Genomic DNA, 23587 nt, shown 5'->3' on the forward strand with positions numbered 1-23587 from the left:
TGCAACTCAGAATTGATGGACATGCTCCACCTAAAGAAATCCAAGTTACTGAGATCCACTCACTCTAGTGAGCTAAACCTTGCCACAACAATAGATAGAACATGCTGGAGGGATAGATTCCTGTCACAGAGACTCCCCATGCTTTGAACAAAATTCCTAACTACATTAGGCAGAGCCCCTCACTAACACTCTTCAAGAGAAACCTTGACAAGTGGATGGATAACAGAAAATACACCCCTGGGATCACTTCATTGGATCTTCTTGACAGAGGCTCAGTTAATTAATCAATGGGGCGGCAAAAGCTGACACACTCTGGCTAAGGCTTATAAATGCCCTTGGGCAGATAGCCTAGTACCTACCTATGAACCTATGAACCTAAATCGCATGGGATCTAGTGTTTGGAGATTCCCTATATCCTTGTTAATTAGGTCCATGATTATGCACTCCATAGCCTTACATATCAGACTCATTAGGCTAATGGGTCAATAATTCCCAGGGTCTGTAGTTGCTCCCCCTTTATGGAGAGGGATGACTGTAGCAGTGCGCCATTTGGTAGGGACAAAGCCTGAGGTGAGGCTGTGATTGAACAGGGAACACAGATGTGGTGCCAGTTCACTTTGTAGTTCATGTAGAATACATCCAGGGATATTTTCGGGTCCCATGGAAGCTGTATTCTTGGCCTTGGACAATGCAGCTTTAACCTGTGCTGTTGTAATGCTGGGTGCCTGGCATTCTTCTGGTATTGTGACTGGTCATTTACGGGGGGGTTAAGTTGGCACTGAATCTGTCTGCCAGTATGTTGGCAATATCTGTTGGCTCAGTATTGGAGGTACCACTGTGCAGTAACTCAGAGCAATCCTGGGTATTGCCATGGAGATTCTTGATATAACTATAGAAGGCTTTGTGGTTGTTTTTAGTGTCTGCCTCAATTCTGCCTTCATAGCTGGCTTTAGAGGTTTTGATGAGGGATCTCTTCTTTTTGTTGAGGCTAATAAGGGAGTTTTCCAGTCTTGGGACATCACCTTTTTCTTCAACAGTTTCTTCCTTCCGTTGTAGAGTTTATTAATAGCAGGGGACCACCTGATTGGCTTCCTTTTTTTGGACGAGAGTGTCTTGGTTCTGTTGGGTATGGCTAGTTCCATGCATTTATGTACGTGTACGTACAGTACATGGGTGTATGACTTGACAGTCATTCATCTATTTTCCATTGACATGGGTGCCATGAAGTTAGCCACCTCTGTATTTAGGAACCCAAAGTCAGCTTTGGAGAAGGTTTCATGGTGGTTACCTTTGCAGGGGGTGTGGATGAGATGTGGATTTCCATGGTGATTAGTTTGTGGTCGGATCTAACCAGGGAGGAATTGACTATTGGTGTAGAGCAACAGTTGCCCATGTTAGCACTGACCAGGTCAAGGATGTTGCTTCCTCTAGTGAGTGTAAGAATGAGCTGGTCCAGGGCATTGGAACTGATGAAGTCCAGGAAGCATTACATCTTACTCTTCTGCTCTTCTGTTGTTATTTTTTATTTGTTCTTTGTAACATAGTCTATTTTTTAATGTTGAACATCTCTTATAACTAAATAATGGGTTACTTGATGTTATCTCTTTTAATTCAGGAACTTGTGATAGCAATGGCCAATACTTTCTGATTATACGTTTAATATTGTTTGTGTTTTGGTCATATGTTAACGCAAATGTATACCCAGTGTCTTTCCTATGTGTCTTATTACCAATTCTCTCACTATTAGAAAAAATAGGTGGATGCAGGAACTCCCTCTCTTTTATAATTTCATTTTAAACATGCTGAACCTTATCTGTATGGTATCCCCTTCTGCTGAAGTCATTAACCATATCTTCTAACTGTTGTATTAGAACATTTGTCTGTGTATTTAGTCTACTGGCTCTACACTTTTGATTACTAACTATGTTATCAAACATTAAATTGGGGTGCATACTATCCCATGCTAAATATATATACTTTTTACTTTGTCTTTATAAAGGGCAGTATGCAAGTGACCTTTAACATCCTTTAAAGTAAAAGCCAAAAAATCTGTACTTCTATACTGTATGTTCTTTTTAAGTTTTAAGAAGGCCGTTGTGGTATGAAGATATGTGAATAAATCATTTAAATCACTTAAAGAGCTGTCCCACAGAAGAAAAGGATTATCAAAGAATATTTTATAAAAAAACACTATTACAAAAATTATTACTATATTCAGATAAAATTGTTTATAATTCCCAGGAATTCCTAACTAAGTTTGTATATGAATTTGCCACCTGAGTTGACGCTTGATTTAGATTCTTTGTTTATGTGCAGACCCAATGATGCTGGCAATCAGATAGTTGAAAAATATATTCTTGAACAGGTCTGTTCAACTGACATTAATGTATAATTAATATGTGTGATCTACAGAGAATTATTCTTGAGAATAATGTTTTTTTGTTCCAAGAAAATTATTATAAAAAAAGTTACAGGTATTGCCATTGGAATTCCGATGGCAAATTCATATGCAAACTTAGTTATGAATTCTTGTTAATGACCCTGATGAAGGGTCAGCATTTCTCTCTCATGCGGACGCTGCTTCTCCTTTTCTTCAGCCTCCAGTTGGCCACGGGTTAGCTCTGCAGTTGAAATCATTTCCTATTTAGACCGGTTAGCATGCACCAGTCCTTTAGCTTCACATACCTTGGCCAACTGATTCTTTATCAGCTTACCATAATCCTCTGCTGGCATCTTTGCCTGTTTTCCCTTACTAACAAAAATAAATAAAACTGTTGTGAAACTGAAACTCTGAATGTTTTCCTTGTGGCTGTTGAGAGTAAACACACCTTCAGTGACAATTGCCCACAGGCTACTGAAGTTCAATTAATATCCTACCACTCTGCAACCAATATGTGATGGCCTCTCTACCCTGGGCCAGTAATCAAGGGACCTCAATCTTCACCACTGACACCGGTGAAAGATGGCCACTAAAAACAGGAATGAATTTTCACAGTATTTTCAGATGCAGCTCTCTGCATCAAGCGCAGTTTCCCCCAAGAGCACAGAGGGAACATGCTCCAGACCTGGGACTGGACTCTCTGTCTCTTCAGATCCCAAACACGACCCACTTTGGAGCACTGTGTCCCAGTTCCAAGTAGCTGACACACCCACACCCGGGTATTTGATTTTCACACACACACACACACACACACACACACACACACACACACACACACACACACACACACACACACACACACACACACACACTCCTGGGAAAGGTTGGCACAGATTTACTAGCTGCACCCCTTCTGCCCAGACTAAAAGGTAACCAAGCTGCCACCAGTCAACCACTCTGAGACTCTTACAAGTATGTCCAATTATACTGAGTAAAACAATACTAATATAAATGGTAGAGTGTAACTAAAGCAGCAAGGCTCTTAGGAGTGGCCAAGGCATCACCAAAATAAGTACAAGTACTCTCAAGATGTTACTAGTATTCTCTAAAAGATCAGCCACAATGAAAGGTATAAAAATGTTTAATAATAAATAATAAAATAGAAAACATGAGAATACTAAGTATCTAAGTACAATAAACACCAGAGTTTCATATCACAGGATAAATAAAAATATAAACGTATCAACTCATTTAATTTATATAATGCCTTTATTATAATGCACCCTCTACATACGAATCCTAATCTTAAGATTAAGAATAAAATGTTAAACTTAAAACCATACACCTTGCTAAAGGAGTTGACGGTGTTAGACCTTTATTCATATAGGAATCAATCACTCACAGTGCTGAGAACAACTTTGAACTTACCTAAACAATACCTAAGTATGCTAAGGCAAATCAGAGATATGTGTGCCAGCATACTAAATAATCCTACAATCACACATAGAGACATAATTTTAGTCAAAACACTCTGATCTCTACTAATACTGAGAAAGAAAATAATATCCTGCTCTCACAAACTCATAATGTTAATAAGGTACCAAGAAGAGATACTTTTCTCATAGGTTCATAGGTAGATACTAGGCTATCTGCCCTAGGGCATTTATAAGCCTAGCCAGAGTGTATTTGGCTTCCGCCTCCCTATTAGATTAGCCTACTGTGCCTCTGTAAAGTAGGTCACAGAAGGTACCCTTTTAAGATTAGTTTACTGTGCCTCTGTCTAGCAGGGACACAGAAGAGATCCCAGGGGTGAATTTGCAATTTCCCATCCACGCATCCAGATTTCGCTTGAAGAGGGTCAGCGAGGGGCTATGTCTAATATGAATTGGGATTCTATTCCAGAGTGAGGGGAGCCTCTGGGAAATGAAGTTGTCCCTCCAGCATGTCCTATTTATTTTTGTGCTGAGGTTTAGGTCCCTGGAGCGTGTAGCTCTAAGGGACTTGGATTTTTTGAGGTGGAGCATGTCCATTAATTCTGGGTTTGACATGGCTTTGTACGTCAGGCATAGATCACCTCTGAGTAGGTGGTAAGCAACTGAGTAGAGCTGGAGTTTCTTTAGTTGAGCTGCATAGGACATCTGTTTGTAACCCATGATCCTCCTGGTGAGGTACTTTTGGGGTCTCTCCAGTTGCTGCAGGTGTCGGGTAAGGTACATCCCAAAAGGGGCATTGTATTCAATTATGGGCCTGATGAGTGATGAGTAGAGGGGCACAATGACCTCTCTTGATCTAGATGCAAACCCTTTTGTGATAAGGTGGGCTATATAGAAGGTCTTTCTAACCACTTTGGCAACATGATTATCAAAGGAGAGATTACTATCTACGTTGGTCCCCAAATCTCTAATTACTTCTTCCGTACTTAACGGATTACCACCTATGTGGTAATTTGTGGGCACCTTGTTTTTCCCAAAGGGGATGACTATGCACTTTTTAGCATTTAGCTTGAGGCCGTGGCTCTGGCACCAAGCATCCATCTCTGTGAGACTCTTTTGGAGAATGCTTGTGTCAGCTGGAGATTCGATTATGGCCCCCAGTTTGCAGTCATCCGCGAACTTTGTCAGCCATAATCCCTCCGTGTTAGCCTGAACCTCAGAGAAGTATTTACCGAACAAGAGAGGTCCCAGAACTGAGCCCTGTGGGACGCCACTTGTAACTGGTTTGGATTTGGACATGGCACCTGCGATTCTGACCATGTGGGTTCTATCTCTGAGCCAGTTTGCAACCCATCTTGTGATATAGGGGTTAATATTTAAGCTGGTAAGCTTATTTATGATGCCCGAGTGGGGTATTGTGTTGAAGGCTTTTGCGAGGTCCAGGTAGGCTGTGTGGACTACCTTGCCCTCATCTATGGCTTTGGTAACTGTTTCAAAGAAATCAACTAGGTTTAAGAGGCAAGATCTGCCCTTAACAAAGCCGAATTGGGTAGGGTCCAGTGTCTGGAGGCTCCCAATGTCTTTGTTTATGAGTTCCATGATAATATGCTCCATTGCTTTACAGACCAGACTAGTCAGGCTTATGGGACGATAGTTTCCGGGGTCCGTTGTGGCACCACCTTTGTGGAGTGGGACCACTGTAGCTGTACGCCATTCTTTGGGTACATATCCTGTAGTAAGGCTAAGTTTGAACAGTGACTTAATGTGAGGTCAGTCCCATAGATGCTGTGTTTTTTGCTTTGGAGAGGGCAGCTTTCACCTGTGCATCTGTGATGTCAGGGAGGTTACATTCAGTTGGAATAAGCATTTGCTCCTTTGGGGGGGAAGGGGGGGAGAAGTTTACTCTGAATCTGTCTGCCAGGATGTTGGCTATGTCTGTAGGTTCGGTATATTTTGTACCGTTATGCAACAATTCAGAGCATATCTGGGAGTTTCTGCCCATGTTCCTGACATAACTAAAGAAGGCCTTGTGATTATCTTTAGTGTCTAGGGCAATTTTTCTTTCGAAACTGGCCTTTGATGATTTTATGAGGGATTGAAGTTTCTTGCTAATACTGATAGGAGATGCCTTCCCTTTTTGGGATTTTGCTCTGTCATGTAGTAGCTTCCTCCTTCTGTTGTATAGCTTATTTATGGCCGGGGTCCACCAGACCGGTCTCCTGTTTTTGGAGGAGTGAGTCTTGGTTTTATTTGGGATAGCACGATCCATGCATTCCTGCAGGTGCTCATAGAATGCATTTGTAAAGGATTTTGTGGATTGGGCTTTATTATCCTCTGGCCCAGGGGCTTTGAAGGATTCCACCTCAGTCTTGAGAAGTGCAAAGTTGGCTTTTGAGAAATTCTTTACAGTGATTTCCTTGGCTGGGGGTGGGGACGGGATATGGATGTCCAGGGAAATTTGTTTATGGTCTGATATTACCAATGAGGGGTTTACCTCTGGTGTGGAACATAGAGTCCCCATGTTGGTGATGACCAGGTCCAATATTTTGTTCACTCTTGTGGGAGTGGTGACCAGTTGTTCCATTGCATTAGAGTTTATAAATTCAAGGAACCATTAAGCGAGGGTGTTTGGGCTTGAGTAGTTTTCCCAGTCAATGTTTGGGTAGTTAAAGTCACCCAATAACATAGTGTTTGGGGAGACCTTCATATTCTCCAGTGTTCTCAGGAATGCCAAGTGAGGTTCCTGTAATAGGGAGGGTGTTCTGTAGCAGGCTACAAACTGCAAGGTAGTTTTGCCCACTGTTAGTTGCACATGGATGGTTTCCGATGCTTCGTGCAGTGCCACTAACCTGGAGGTGTAGGTATCTTTGATGAATATAGATACTCCCCCTCCTTTTGTGCTTCAGTCCAAGTTTTGGGGCCGAAACACATGGTATGAGTTATAACCTGGTAGTGCTGGGGTGCTCTCAGGAGCCTTGAACTAGGTTTCTGTTACTGCACAGACATCGATTTTCTCCATACTGAGGAGAGCCTCGAGTGCGTGCATCTTGAGGTTTAGACTTCTGGCATTGAGTAGCATTACCTTTAGTTTTTTATCCTTGGGTTGTCTATGGAGGTGGGTTTGTCCTTTGAGCCTTACCTAAAAAAGGCACTATGGGGTGGCAAGAGCCTTGGCCAGTATACAAAAGCCTAAGGGTGACAGGTGCAAGCCATCCCTAGTGAAGCAACGTGGCTTGTCGAGCATGTCATCCCAGGCTGACAGACACTGGATCCCCTTTGAATGACACCAATACTTTAGCCAATTGTTGAAACTGATCATTTTGTTTTTATACTGTGGCATCATTCTTGGTGAGGGCAAGATGCTACTCAAGATCAGGGTCATACCAGCCTGGGCTACATGTTCAGAGAGCTCCTCTATGTCTCTTTTCATGTAGTCCAGCGAGGTACGTCTCAGGTCATTCACACCAGCATGGACAATGATGGAGTCATACTTGTACTTGCTTTGGAGTGACCTGAGTGCTTGCATTATGTGGCAAATCCTGGCACCCAACAGGCAGCTTACAGTGACCTTCTCCTTGTTCAGTCTGGTGAGCGGGACGTCAGTGTGCCAGACAATAGAGTCCCCTTTAACAAGTGTATTTGGTGTGTTGTTTGGCCTTAAGGGCTGTGACTGTGAGGCACACTGATTTTGTGAGATATGTGATTCATGGGCATTGTTGAGGGATGGCTGTTGCTTGGATATCTGCTTAGGAGGTCTTTGCTGTTTAGGCAGATTTTTATTTAGAGCCTCTGAGTATGTTTTTGTGTGGGGCATAGATCCACTAATTTCTAATGACCAAATGACTCAATCTATTCAAATGACAATTAAATATATTCCCTTCAGAAAACTGAGCTACACTCAGTTCATGATACTAAATAATGCATACCTTACCCAGACACAAATAAATAAATTTAAACCTTCTTCATCCCTTTTATGGCCACATTGTGATAGCCAGAATGCTGACCTACTTCATATATTCTGGCGCTGTAAATACTCATACAAATTATGGTGTTCACTCAAAGTCAGATTAAGCAAAATGGGTTATGAGAGCTCTACATTATCCTAGAAATTTGCCCTATTACATGTTCCCCCTGTGAAGCTAAAGCAACAACAATAAAGAATATTAATTACACTATTCACACTTATAAAGTATTGTATTACACTGAACTGGAAAGACAGAACTCAGATGTCTTGGAATGAATTCAGACAAATAGCTGTTAGATACATAACAGTGCACAGATTTTTAATGCATATCCAAAAATTAAATAAACATTTTGCTGAATTTTGGAACTTGCTAATGGCTTATATACTTAGATAACACCCACTGACTCCTACCAATGTCCAATTATTAAGGACTAAAACTGTATTTATTCTCTACACTCCATCCCCAGCACCTCTTCCCCTCCATCATTTACTTATAATTAATACACTTTTGGGATATTTGTTATAATCCTGCCTAATTTTATTCTTCCCCAATAGAAATAATTACATACCAAGTACACCTACAGTGTCATCATATTGGTTGTGTTTTGCTGGCAAGCAGTACATATGTATACATGTATATAATTTATTGAATGATTTAATATTTTTCTCCACTTTTTAGCTAATCATATGTGATAACACCATGCTGTCACTCTATTATATTTTATTGTACTTCACATTCTTATCTAACTATTTTTGTTTTCAGGTCTGATATGTTCGTTCTTGGTTTGAATGGAAATGTTATTTAAAAATATCAATAAAGAGATGGTTAAAAAAAGGATAAATAAAATTAACAGTCAGACAGATTCAAACAGATGCAGAAAAATAAGAAGTTATGTACCTACCATAACGTTCCATGTTAGTTGTCTTCTCTCGCCTTCTTTCTTGCTTGATGGGTTCGGAGCCGATCCCTCGGCTCCGACTCGGCACTTGCTTTAGCTCGAGAACTCCTTTTACCAGCTCGAGGCAGCCCCATATCCCATGATGCAAGGCAGGAAGTACCCAGATCTCGTTTGTTGACAAAAGGGCAATAACACCAAGCATAAACAATACTTCCCAAAGGAAGAAGAAACTTACAAATGGAAAAAGGACCAGGTCTAAAAGGTCTTTAGCATTATAGTTTCTTATACAAGGTCTGTCCAGGCCAGGGGGAAGGAGGGAGGGTCGAAGAAAGAAGGCAGAGAAGACAACTAACATGGAACGTTATGGTAGGTACATAACTTCTTAATGTTAAGTTGTCAATCTCGCCTTCATTCTTGCTTGATGGGACCGCGTCCCTAGCACCCCTATCCTGGGTGGCTCAATGGAACAAACTCTTGAGGACTGTAGAGCCAAAACTGGCTCTGTCCCTGGAGGCCAAGTCCAATTTGTAATGGGTAACAAAAGTGTGAGGAGTGGCCCAAGTGGCCGCCGCACAAATAGTGTCTAAAGGAAGTCTAGCTTGAAAGGCTGTAGAAGTAGCTAAACTCCTAGTTGAATGTGCTTTAGGTTTTGAGCACAGCTGTTTTCCCCTAATCGTATAAATTTCAGTGATGACCGAAGAAAGCCATCTGGACAAAGTCACTTTAGAAACAGGAAGGCCTTTTTTATTATCCGCATAGGAAACAAAAAGTTGATCAGATTTTCTAAATTTTTTTGTTCTGTCCAAATAATATCTAAGCTGACGGTGGACGTCAAGATAATGTAGCTTTTGTTCAGCTCTATCTGAATAGTTGGAAAAAAATACAGGGAGATCAATAGATTGATTCAGATTGTTTTTTGAAGCGACCTTAGGTAAAAAGGATGGATTAGTTCTCAAAGATACTCTGTCTTTGTGAAAAATCAAATAGGGGGGTCGAACCGAAAGAGCATGAAGTTCAGACACCCTCCTGGCAGATGTAATAGCCACTAGGAATAAAGTTTTCCAAGAAAGATATTTCAGGGAACAAGAAACAGCTGGCTCAAAGGGGGGAAGAATTAAGGATGTCAGCACTAAATTTAAATCCCACTGAGGAGGAGGATTCCTGATTGGAGGCTTTAGTAGGAAAATCCCTTTCAAAAAGGCCCTGCAGAGTCTATGGGACATAATATTATGATCTGCTATCCCGACATGAAAATTAGAAATAGCAGCCAACTGAACTCTGACTGTGGAAGAAGAGGAGCCTGCATGGAAAATCTCTGCTAAGAAGTCCAGAACTGCCTGAACAGGGGCAGTAAAAGGATCAATATTTTGGGCCTTAGCCCAATAAGAGAAACGTTTCCATTTGCTTGTATAAATCCTCCTGGTAGAGGATTTTAGTGAAGCTACTATGATATCCCTAACTGGGTTAGAGATCAAAGGAAGCCTGGCTAAGGAAGGAAGTGGAGCAACCATGCCGTGAGGTTGAGAGAAGGGATAGACCGGTGCAGCTGACCGGATTGGTGAATCAGTAGATCTGGTACTGGGTCCAGATGCCACGGTTGCACCAAAAGGTGACGATGGAGGAACGGGAACCAAATTTGTCGAGGCCAGTAAGGGGCAATGAGAATCAATTTGGCTCTCAAAACGGTAGCTTTCTGGATCACCTGAGGGATCAGAGGAAATGGAGGGAAGGCATAAAGAAGTCCCTGGGGCCAATCCTGGGTCAGAGCGTCTCTGGGGGGATGGCCTGATAGAGGGAAGAGGCTGAAGAAGTCTGGACATTTGCTGTTTTGGGGAGTAGCAAAAAGATCGCAACATGGGCGACCCCATTCCAGAAAAATCTCTTCCGCTATGGATTGCTTGAGAGACTACTCGTGAGGCATGAGAATAGCTCTGCTCAATCTGTCCACTATAATGTTGGTTTTCCCAGGGATATGCGTTGCTACCAGAAACCGATGAGAGGAGATCGCCCATTGCCATAGTCTGAGCGCTTCTCGACACAAGGGGTAGGACTTGGTTCCGCCCTGTTTGTTGATATACCAAACTACAGACATGTTGTCTGTGTGGACTGCAATTGTCCCTACGGGAAGAAAGTCGTTGAGGGCTTGCAACGTTAAAAGCACTGCTCTCATCTCCAGGACATTTATGTGCAGATGGTACTCGAACGGTTGCCACGTCCCATGAACCATCCTGCCCTGATAATGACCCCCCCCACCCGATCAGGGAGGCATCCGTGGTGACAGTGGCTATCGGGGACGGAAGTACAAAGCACCTGCCTTGGTGAACCTGAGACGATATGATCCACCAAGCAAGATGTTCTTTGCATGTTTGTGTCACCAGAATCTGGTGACGCATTGGGAGTTGCTGGTATGACCACTGTGTGAACAGCATCCACTGAAGGAGGCGCATGTAGAATCGAGCCAGGGGAAGAAGAGTGATGGCCGCAGCCATAAGACCTAATACCTTTAGAACCATTCTGGCCTGTACCTTTTTGCTGGCCAGAATGATCCTGACATGAGTCTGAATGTCTGAAACTCTTTGTTCTGTAAGGGTAGCTGACATCCGAACAGTGTTTAAGTTTGCGCCTATGAAGGTAATAGACTGGCAGGGCGATAAGGATGACTTTTCGTAGTTGACTGAGATGCCCAAATGAGAACAAAGGTCTATTGTGTAATCCCTGGCTTGTATAAGCTGATGCCTGGTGGTGGCTGACAGGAGCCAGTCGTCGAGATACGGAAACACCTGGAATCCTTGACGCCTCAGGTGAGCCGTGACCACTGCCATGCATTTGGTGAACACTCTGGGGCTGTAGTGAGACCAAAGGGCAGGGCTCTGAACTGGAAATGACTGGACCCCAGCCAAAGCGGAGAAATCTCCTGGAGCGTCTGTGAATTTTGATGTGATAGTACGCATCCTGAAGATCTATTGAGCACATCCAGTTGTCCTTCTGTAAGAAGGGCAGAATTGACTGAAGAGTGACCATTCGAATCTTGTCTTCCTGACAGACTTGTTGAGTCTGCTGAGATCCAATATTGGTCTCCAGTCTCCCGTCTTTTGGGGACCAAAAGAACCTTGAGTAGATTCCGGCTCTGAATGGTCTATTGTGACTGGCTGAATGGCTCTTTTTGCAGTAGTTTTGCGATCTCTAACTCTGCAATATCCCTTAGACCGGTGGTACATCTGGAAGGGAACTTGAGGGAAGGGACTTCCTCGAAAGGAATTATGTAACCCTTGGATATGATCGACTGTACCCATCTGTCTTGAGTGAGGGAATGCCAGGCTTCTGGGTACAGTGATAATCTTCCCCCGACTGACTCCAAGGAGGGACAGCCGGGCAACACCTCAGGGATGCTGAAAAGGCTTTTCAGGAAGAGACTCCCTGTTGCCCTGGTTCTTGGACCCCTCTGCCTCTAGAGCGTCTGTTGTTGTTACCCCTCTGCCTCTAGGGGTAAACTGACCACGTGAATCCGGCGTGACTCCTTGGGATTTACGGAACCACATCTTCCCACCCTTCTGTCCTTTGGGATAAGGCCTAGAAGGGGTGGAAAAACGGACTCCAACAGCAGAAAGAGTCTTGCCATCCTGCTCACACCTGGTCAAGGTTTCCTTCACCTGAGGGCCAAACAAAGCTGACCCATCAAAGGGAGAATTTGTGAAGGACGCCTTAAAGGGATCCAAAAATCACATAGCCGCATCCAGGCTTGGCGTCTAAGAGCCACACCTGTGCCTGCGGCTCTACTCGCTCCATCAGCAGCATAAGATATTAGCCGCATGGAGGAGTTAGCAATGGAATTGAGGGTTCCTAGCTGCGAAGCAATCTTTTCTTGGGCCCCTGCAGCTGTAGGATCCTGAACTACTTCCCCCAGCTCCTTCAGGATATCTCTCTGGAGTCTGGTGAAGTGACAAAGATAATTCAGCGAACGCATAGTAAAGGTCGCTGAGGAAAACATCCGCTTGCCGTACCTATCCATGGTCCTAGAGTCCTTATTAGGAGGATGGACGGGCACGGAAGGATCTGCAAGTTCCTTTTTGGTGGCCGCAGCCACCACCATGGCATCAGCGGGGACACCCTTTGTAAGGAATTGTTTGTCACTAGGGGCAGTTATAAATTTAGAAGGCCTCCTAGGGACTGGCTCTACAGAGTCAGGAGCTGTCCACGCCTTTCGTGCTATAACCTGCATAAGGGGGTCGAAGGCGGAGACACCCAGGAGGTGGAGGGCCGAGATCCAAACGCCTCTAGGTATACTGACTCATCCTCAGAGGGATTGTTGGAGGCCAGTTTCCCTCTGTTTCAGAAGTTCTAGGATGTCTGAGAAGGAGACATCCTCAGAGGGGATCTAGGGATCCCTCTGACTCATCAAAGTCAGTATCCAAGTGACAGACTCGGGGAGTCTACATGCTTCCTCTTACAAGTCCTCTTCCTAGGAGGATCTCCCGAAACATCAGGAGAATCCTCGGAAGAGGGGAAATTCCCAATGGGGAAACCTGAGGCGGAGGATCTCTGGGTCCTGTAGCAAGAGAAGTGGCAGAGATGTCAACAGGTACAATAGAGGGAGGAGCTACGGAAGAGACTGCTGACTGATACCAGTGCCCAGTACCCTCTTCATCACCTCGAATGCTCCCTCCCAGGCAGGTCCGAGACCCCGCCCAAGAGCTAGGAACTCCAGGGGCCACCGAAAAGGAAGTCTCCGAGGCAGATGTCGGAGCCGAGCTCACCAAGGCCGAGGCTCCAAGGGGAAGAGCGGGTTCGGACAAGGGTCCGATGCCACTCACCCCCTCGGAGGAGACCATGGAAGCCCGACCACCGAATCCCTCTAAAGAAGAGGAGATAAGAGTAGGGGCTGAAGGAACAGAAGGGGGTATCCGTCCCCCAGCCGTAGCAGTAACCCTGCCCGAAGACTCCAACTCCAAACTCTGGGGTAGAGTTGAAGGAGGAACTGTAACGGGGTGTGGACCAACAGTCGTCTGCTGAGATGGACTGTGTAGCATTTGGGCCAGTACCTGTGACTTGAGCAATCTACTGACCACTCTCTCTAGGTCATGGTCTGACAACCTGGATGACCTTGAAGATCGGCTCCGATGGCTCCGCTCCGAAAGAAGAGGGGAGGCCGGAGCCGAAAGTATCGGCTCCAAGGAAGGAGACCTCGACCTCTTCCTGGAATGGGTCATCGGAGCCGATATTATTGATCCTGTCGGCACCGATTTCTCGGAGCCGGCAGAACGCCTCGATGTATCGGCTCCAGCCGGAGCCGATACAGCCATCAGAGTAACGGTGTCGGAGCCGGTCGGAGCCGACACCGATGCCTGTGCCACATGGGTGTCGGAGCCGATCGGAGCCGACACCGATGCCCGTGCCATGGGTGTCGGAGCCGGTCGGACCCGACCCCACAGTGGTCAAAGCAGATTCGGCACCGATAGCCATCGGCGCCGAAGGCTTAGTAGATCCAGAATCGGCTCCAGCCGGAGCCGATCTCGACTCTATACGAGTCGGAGCCGAGGCCACAGGCTTGGGAACAGAAGCCTGGGTCTTGGCTGATTTTGTTGATTTTGTGGGGCCGACTTAGCCGGAGAGCCCTCCGGCTTAAGAAGACCCCTCAGAATCAACTTATTCCTTCTCCTGCAGGACTCTCTGGCTGAAGGAGTGACAAATAGCACAGGAGTCCTGCAGGTGAAGAGGGCCTAAACAGTACAGGCAAGAAGTGTGACCGTCTGTCAGAGACATCTTCTGACAGCACGAGTCACACTTCTTAAAACCTGAAACCCTCTCTTTAGACATAGTGCCCAAAAAACACACACACACCAGTCCAATTAAATTAAATTAATCCCAAAAGGGGATTTAGTAAAATAAACCAACACACACACCCTAACAGGGGGGGGGATGGGAAAGGGAAATTAACTGACTAAAAAAAAAAAAAAAAAAAAAAAATTTAAAAGAGACAGGGATTTCTGTCAGAAAATTTAAGTTTAAAGTTAAACTAACAAAAATAAAAGGTTTTTAAGTAAAAAGGGGCTTAAATGTCACAAAAGTGAATTACTTACCAGGAGCTGGTAAAGAGAAGACCTCCCAAGCGAAGCGGCAAACGAGATCTGGGTACTTCCTGCCTTGCATCATGGGATATGGGGCTGCCTCGAGCTGGTAAAAGGAGTTCTCGAGCTAAAGCAGTGCAGTGAGCCGAGGGATCGGCTCCGAACCTATCAAGCAAGAATGAAGGCGAGATTGACAACTTAACATCAATATTTAACTAATCTCGCTGTATTTCCTGACTGTCTAAAGAATAACTATTGTCTAGCAAACTGAATATAGCGAGGCAAGATTAGATGCTGAGATGCTTACTTCCGCAAGGCAAGTTGATGAGCTATTAACTAAAGCTGAACTCAACTCAACTCAACTAACTGACCGTGATAACTGACACAGATCTTTATATCAGGTTCCAAAGAAAACAAAACAAACTGCTATGAGAGTTCCATCCTCTCGGTGCTGGTTATAGAATGGCATCACATTTTATCACTCGACTGTGGTGCAATACACACTCAGAGCATGCTAAGATCTGTTGCAGCATTTGAAAATCATAGAACAATTTCAAAAACTTCTACTCTTCCCTTCCAGAATTCTTTGTTTAAACATATACATGTAATCAGTTATAGTAACACTTGATATATTTTTAATTCAAGCATCTGTACAAGTCAGTGTGATAGTCAAATGACACAAAATTATTTACAAAACTCCAGACAACCATGCCGGCACATGTTACACATGCACTGACCCATTCTCCCTGGCACAGATGCTAACACCCAACATCATCACATGCAGTAATGCTTTTATGAAGATTCGAAGCTTTATCATGCCATTTTATAAGTGAAACGTAATGCTTAGCAATAGTGAAAATGGTCAAGCATTTTTAATTTTCATACATAACCTTCAGGTTTATAGGTTCATAGGTTGGTACTAGGCTATCAGCCCTAGAGCCTATACAAGCCTAGCCATAACAATTCCCTGGATATTTCTTCCCGCAATATTTACTTCCCTGGACCCCTGTTTACCAGGGCAACTGACATGATCCCAGGGGTGAATTTCCTATCTCCCGTCAAATCATCAAGGTTCCTTTTGAAGAGGGCCAAGGGGGCGCTCTGCTTGACATGTATGGGCAGTCTATTCCACAGTATGGGGAGTCTCTGAGTCAGGAACCTGTCCCTCCAGCATGTTTTGTTCATTGTGATGACAAGGTTTAGATCCCTGGAGTGTGTGTCTCTGAGGGATTGGGATTTCTTTAAGTGTAGCATGTCCAACAGCTCAGGGTTTGACATGGTCTTGTATGTTAAGAAGAGAGCGCCTCTGAGTAGACGATATGCCACAGAGTATAGCTGGAGGTTTTTTAGATGGTCAGCATATGGCATCTGTTTTAGGCCTGTGATTCTTTTAGTGAGGTATTTCTGTGGCCTTTCCAGCTGTTGCAGATGTCTTGTGAGGTACATACTAAATGGGGCGTTATACTCTATAAAGGGTCTAATGACGGATGAGTACAGTGGGACAATGACCTCCATTTTTCTGGATGAAAAGCACTTAGTGATGAGGTGTGCCACATAGAAGGATTTCCTGACTGTTGTGGCGATGTGGTTATCGAAGGTGAGACCACTGCCCACCTGTGTCCCTATGTCTCTCATCACACTTTCGATGTTTAGTGTACTGCCACCTATGTGGTAATTCATGGGTACATGTTTTTTTCCAAAGGGGATAACTATACATTTCTTGGCATTAAGCTTGAGCCCATGGCTCTGGCACCAGGCATCTGTTTCTGTAAGGCCCTTTTGTAGAATATCCACATAATTTGGGGATTCAATAATGGCTCCCAGTTTGCAGTCATCTGCAAACTTTGTTAGCCAGAGTCCCTTAGTGTTGGCCTGTACTTCAGAGAAGTAGATGCCAAACAGGAGTGGTCCTAGGACTGAACCCTGAGGTACTCCACTTGTCACTTGTCTGGAGCTGGATTTGGAGTCAGCCTACTTTTACAGTCTGGGTTCTGTCCGAAAGCCAGTTGGCAACCCATCAAGTGACGTGGGGATTTATGCCCAACTTAGTAAGTTTATCTATGATTCCAGAGTGGGGGATGGTGTCAAAGGCCTTGTCAAGGTCCAGATAGGCTGTGTGGACCGCCTTACCCTCATCCACAGCTCTGGAGACTGATTTGAAGAAGTCAGTCAGGTTCAGGAGACAAGATCGGCCCTTCACAAACCCAAACTGGGTGGGGTCCAGTGTTTGAAGGTTGCCAATATCTTTGTTTATAAGTTCCATGATAATGCATTCCATGCCCTTGCAGATCAGGCTCATCAGACTGATGGGACGGTAGTTCCCGCGATCCAAGGTGGATCCCCCCTTGTGGAGTGGGATAACTGTAGCTGTGCGCCACCCAGTGGGCATGAAGCCTGAGGTGAGGCTATGATTAAACATGACACTTAGGTGAGGTGCCAGTTCATTTTGTAGTTCATGTAGTACACAGCCCGGGATGTCATCTGGTCCCATGGATGCTGTATTCTTAGCTTTGGAGAGTGCGGTTTCTACCTGTGTGGCTGTGATTACCAGAATTTAGCAATATTTTGGTATTGAGATGGGCCCTTTAGGGCGTGAGAGGGGGGTTAAGTTGGCACTAAATCAATCTGCCAGGATATTGGCAATATCCTTGGGATCAGTATATTTAATGCCATTCTGTTGTAGCTCAGTGCAGATCTGAGCATTGACATTTAGATTTTTGACATAACTATAGAATGCCTTGTTGTTGTCTTTGGAATCTTTGGCAATTTTATTTTTGTAACTAGCTTTTGAGGGTTTTATGAGGGCTTTCAGCTTCTTACTGAGGCTGGTAAGGGAGTTTTTTGCATCCTGGGATTTTCCTCTTTTGTGCAACAGTTTCTTCCTTCTGTTGTATAGTTTGTTTATAGCAGGGGACCACCAGATTGGCTTCCTTTTTTGGAGGAGGGCATCTTGGTTCTATTTGGGATGGCACAATTCATGCACAAGTGGATGTGCTCGTACAGTGCCTTAATGTAGGATTCTGCAGTTGAACTTTCAGATCCTGTCTGCATGGGTGTCATGAAATTTGCCACTTCTGACTTCAGTAGCATGAAGTTGGCTTTGGAGAATATTTTTAAGGAGCTTTCCTTACTGGGGTGGGGGGGATGTGGATGTCAAGGGTGATTTGCTTATGGTCAGACCTGACCAATGATGGGGTGACCACTGGTGTGGAGCACCCACCTCCCATGTTGGTAATGACCAGGTCTAAGATACTGGAGCCCCTGGTGGGACAATGGATTAGTTGATCCAGGGCATTGGAATTTATGAATTCCAAGAACCGTTGGGAAAAGGAGTCGGTACCCGAGTGGTTTTCCCAGTTAATGGCAGGGTAGTTGAAATCACCCAGCATTAGGGTGTTTGGTTGTATCTTAATATTTTCCAGTATGTTTAGAAAGGTGTAGTGAGAATCTTGGGGCATGGTGGGGGTTCTGTAGCAAGCTACAATTTGGATTGCAGTCTTACTAGTGTTAGTCACACCTGGAGAATTTCAGATGCATTGTGTTGGGCAACTAGCCTGGAGGTGTGAATATCCTTGGTGAATATGGACACTCCTCCACCTTTAGTGTTTCGGTCTTGGTTTTGTTGTAGAAAAGTGTGATAAGAGTTGTAGCCTGGTATTGCAGAGGTGCTCTCTGGAGCCTTGAACCAGGTCTCTCTCACTGCACAGATATTAATGTTCTCCATTTTTAGGAGCGCCTAGAGAGAGTACATTTTGAGGTTTAGACTTCTAGCATTGAGTAGCATTACTTTCAGATTTTGCATGCTTGTATCTGTTACGGTGGTGGTTTTGTCCTTTGAACCTTGCCTAAAAAAGGAACTATAGGGGTGGCAAGAGCTTTAGCCAGTAATCTAAATCCCAGGGGTGACAGGTGCAGACCATCTCTGGCAAAGCATCATGGTTTGTCGATCATGTCTTCCCAGGCAGACAGATACTGGATCCCCTTTGAATGACACCAGAAGCTTAGCCAATTGTTGAAGTCAAACATTTTGTCCTTATATTGTGGTATAATTCTGGGCGAAGGCAGGATGCTACTCAGGGCTAGGGTCATACCTGCCTGGGCTACAAGATCAGAGAGCTCTTCCATGTCTCTTTTCATATAGTCTCAAGTCATTCACTCCAACATGACAATGACAGAGTTGTATTTGTACTAGTTGTGGAGTGACTTGAGTGCATGCATTATGTGGCGGATCCTGGCACCTGACAGGCAGATGACTGTAATTTTCTCCTTGTTCAGCCTCGTGAGTGGGACATCAGTGTGCCTGACTATAGTGTTGGGTACATTGTCTTGCCATAGGGCCTGTTGTTGGGTGGCACACTGGTGTTGTGAGCTATGTGTCACTTCGGTTGTGACTGGTGCTTGTTTGCATTTCAGCTTCAGAGGTCCTTGTTGCTTGGGCAGGTTAATGTTAAGGGCCAACAGGCTAAACAATGCAATCATACAGTAAATAAAAGCCTAACACACTTGAGTGTGTAGTCCTAAATAGTAAATGCAATTAAAACTCTATAAAATTAGCAATTTAAAAACGTTTTTTGTATTGAATGAAGTGTTAGCTCAGTTAACTGGTCACTACCTGAATTGCCTGTGATTATTACTACTTTATTTTATTCTTTTCCTGTATTTGCTTTATCCTGTTTAAGGTTGTGAAGACTGGTAGAGAAGGGTGAAGGCTGCCAGCCTAGTCAGATAGAATTTTATAGATAATTCTGTCATTTGTAAATATGAATGTAAACGTCAGGCTTGTTGTCTTAAATGTAAAGAAATACTGTTACATGTGGAACTGGAAATAAATGTGACAACTGTGCACTCTACTGACCAAAGTAAAGCATGTGGTGACTCTTTGAAGTAGGCAGTGGTGCCGAAAAGTCTAGATGAAGACATTCTTTCTATTGTTTTAACCAAGAGTTAAATTGGCTTGATTTAAACATGCAGATGTATTTGTATGGCTCTGTTTCCTGACCAGCTGGAAGATAACAAAAGGGAGATGTTAAAATGTAAATGCAGTTAATGTGTAGCCTGGGAACACCAGGAAAGTGAAAGAATGATGTAATGTTTAGCAGAACTGCAGTTTCAATTTAAACAGTGAGAACCAGAGATTATTAAGCAATGTGAAGTTGTTAAATCTTGCCGTTTATTCTCACTGATGGGTTCGGAGCCGATCCTCGGCTCCGACACAGCTGATAGCAAGCTCGAGGTTTGCCAGTAGCTCGAGACCAGCCCCTTATCCCACAATGCACTGCTGGAATTACCTCAGATCTAGTTTGCCGCGGCAAGAGAGATCTCGGTGATCCAGCTATCTTGGACCATTTTAGAAACAAATCAACAGCAAGTCTTTAAAAAGTTTTCTTTTTGTTATATATATATATATCTAGTGTGTGTTATTTCTATTATATTTAGATAGTTTAGATAGTTTAAATAGTTTAATAATTAGGGCCTTGTTGGGCCTTTAGCCCCCTTTTCCTACTATTAATCCCTTTAGTAGTTAGGCTTTTTTCTGTGGGCCTCTTAGCCCCATATTTGTATTTTATATATATATATATATCAAGGGAGCCCGCAGGATTTTTTACAGGGGGGTGCAAACCCAAGCTCCGCCCCCCTAGCCCCACCCCACTGCTACCCCGCCCATGCAACCCCCCCACCCCTCCCACGCAGCCATTCCAATGTCCCATTACTTGACTATTTTTCCCCATTTGTCATAGACACTGTTCAAATCTCTGTGTGCATACTGTTTTATCCTTTACTTCTACAATGATTACAGATATTTGGATTTCATTTACAACTTATTTCAATTTTTATAGCACAAACACTGATAGACATTTACTAAACCTAAACAAAGCAATAGTCTTGCAATGAAAGAGACTTAGCATTAAAACTTCTACCTTTGAAACCCACATTCACCGAAACAACATTGAAACCCACATTCAAAGAAAATGCATCTGGCCAGTGGTAGGGTAAGTTTACCTTTGGGCCGTTTTCAAATCATAGACTCCTTGCAAACATTTTTAGAACCATGCAAAAGTTATTTGATTCACCTTCCTGACTATATTAATTATACTATATAATAATTGAATTATTTCCTTATATAATACAGCACCACTTGTTAGAGTGTGTTTCAAATTTATAGTTCTGAACATTTTTCCTTTAAGCAATGAAACAAATCATATGAACCAATAATGACACCCTGCCCAATTCAGAACATTTCAACCATAAAGGGCCACTCTAATCAAACTTCTGTCATACAATCCACCAATATCAATCAATATGCAGAATCTTTGCAGAAGTAAAACTCATCTGAATAATTCCACATTAAAGAGATCTGAAACCAGTGAAGAGGTTGTTGCAAGAAAACAACTTTATATTTCAGTGTTTCATCTACAAATTCACTGCCTGCTACCCTTGAAGAATAAACTGCCTATGTTATATTAAAAAAATGGTAAGCTGGTATATTGCAATAGGGAATGGGTGGCAAATTAAAAAACAAGTTCATAGTTTTTAGGCATCTCATCCAAAGGAGGACATACACCCCCTTAAAATACAAATCTACATGTTGTGGGAGTAGAACCTATAGCCCTCTGTATCAAGATGCAAGTATGCTACCTGCTGTGCTGCTTTAAAAATTCTATACCACAGTAGTGATACCATTTGCTAAACAAAACAGTTGCACATTTTAAGCAGGCTTAGCATGGGCAGCAGTAAAATTTTCTTCCCTTGAGGCTCACAATTCCTTGAAAATGCACTTGAAAATAAATTCCACCTGGTAACTGTAGGGTATTTCATTCTCTCTAACACACACCTCAACATCTAAGTGCAAGAATTCTGGACAAAGCCTAAAATAAATAGGAGCAGATTATAAATATGGCTCTCATGAACTTAGAACATTGCTAGAATAACAGGATTTATTTTAGTATGCATTTTTCTAAAGGATATGACATCTAAAACTCAAATGTCTGTCATTATTTTACAACTTCAATCCTTTTAGGAGGAATATTGGGCAAAAATCTGGACATTTTCCAAAACCTGACAGCTGAGGCCCCTCTTATATATGTATTTATCTCTCTCTCTCACACACACACACACACACACACACACACACACACACACACACACACACACACACACACACACCTCACAAAGGCCCAAAACTAGGGACACATTTAGAGAGTTGGTAGAATAACAGGATTTGTGTTAGAATACATTTTCTAAAGGATATGAAGTCTGAAACTCAAATACATGTAATTATTTAGTAACTTTAATCCTTAGCTCATCCCAGTGATTTGTCAAAAAAACCCAAAAAAAAAACAGAATTTTTATGAGACACAGACCAAAAATATAAGACAAATAATATGGACATTCTGTGAAAATCTGTACAGTTGAGAGGTATGACACACACATACATCCCCCGACCTCCTTAGAAAGTGGATAGAACAAAAATGTTTGCATTAGTATGCATTTTCTGAGAATATGAAGTCTAAAACTCAACTTCAGTCTTCAATGATTTACCAGAAAAAACACAATTTTATGAGAAACAAACAATCTGAAAATACACCACCCATTCCACCTGCCTGTACTCTCTTCTTCACCTCTTCCACACTCACCATTACTCTGAACTGTTGATCCCAAGTACTTAAACTCATCCACCTTTACCAACTCTACTCTCTAGTTCCATTATAACTACAGGACTGTATTGCATAAATGCTTTGAGTGTTTATCATTTACTTTCCTTGCAATTAGACAGACAGACTTTTTTTTTTGTAAATTCAGAAATTCTACCAAAAGCAACAGCAACAAAAACAAGTGCCCGCCAAATCTGGATAAGCAGCAGAGTCAAACAGGGCAGTAATCAGTTCTTCTAAAATAAAAAGGAGAGAGTTTTAGGTCTCTCAGGATGTATTAAGAGAGATTAGGAGAAACCTGAACAGGTCATATGGTGGGAGCCCTACCTTGTCAATGCACATACAAAAACAAGAAAAATGAATTTGGGGGTGGGCTCTTAAGCATTCTGGACAAATCTCACTGAAGATATGGAAAGTGCCCAGGGATCAAGCAACCACATAAGGAGGATGAGGAAGAAGCTGGAGAAGTTTATTGGAACCAAACTCCAAAGAATTTTAAGACAACATGTATCAGAAGGCAGTACCTAAGCTTGCTAGGGAGGTGCTCCACACACACTTTTGCCATCTACCAGAACGTTACTAGTCATAAGAGCCCACACTCTTGTGGTTTCTGATGCAAGGAAATCAGCTTGTTCCTCCTTACAGGTTTATACCAGACAACTGATCTAGAAAACAACTGCCAATCAGGCAGAGTAATATGATTATCAGAAAGACTACAGCTTGCCTTTAGACACTGTCTGGCTCAAGGAATTCATACTGATTTTTGGAAAGACAGGATTGTTTTCTAGTTGGGCCACATACTTTGATATCTCAAAAAGATGCATTATACTTAATCTTCTGATTAAGGGAATAGAATAACCACTGCATTGGACTTGAGGACATACCTTTAGTGGTTAAATAGGTTACATAGGAAACCTTCACCTTCAACATATTAACTGTTAAGATTTCCTTGTTAACAAATATCACATGTGACTCCCCCACAAATTGATACTGTCAAACATGGGGATAAGTGCAGTCCCATTTTTACTTAAGTTTTAGGCTTCATTAGCTTTTAAGAACCACATAGCATAAGATTTGCTAACAAGAAATATTGCAGTAAGGAGGTGGCAAGTTCAGTTTGCTATAAATAGGAAGAGCAACAAGGAAAATCATTCACCTAGGAAGAAAAATGGAATAAGGCCATTGTTCCTAACA

This window comes from Protopterus annectens, chromosome 14.part0, assembly GCF_019279795.1.
Source record: "Protopterus annectens isolate FY-2018-M chromosome 14.part0, PAN1.0, whole genome shotgun sequence".
Lineage (NCBI taxonomy): Eukaryota > Metazoa > Chordata > Ceratodontiformes > Protopteridae > Protopterus > Protopterus annectens.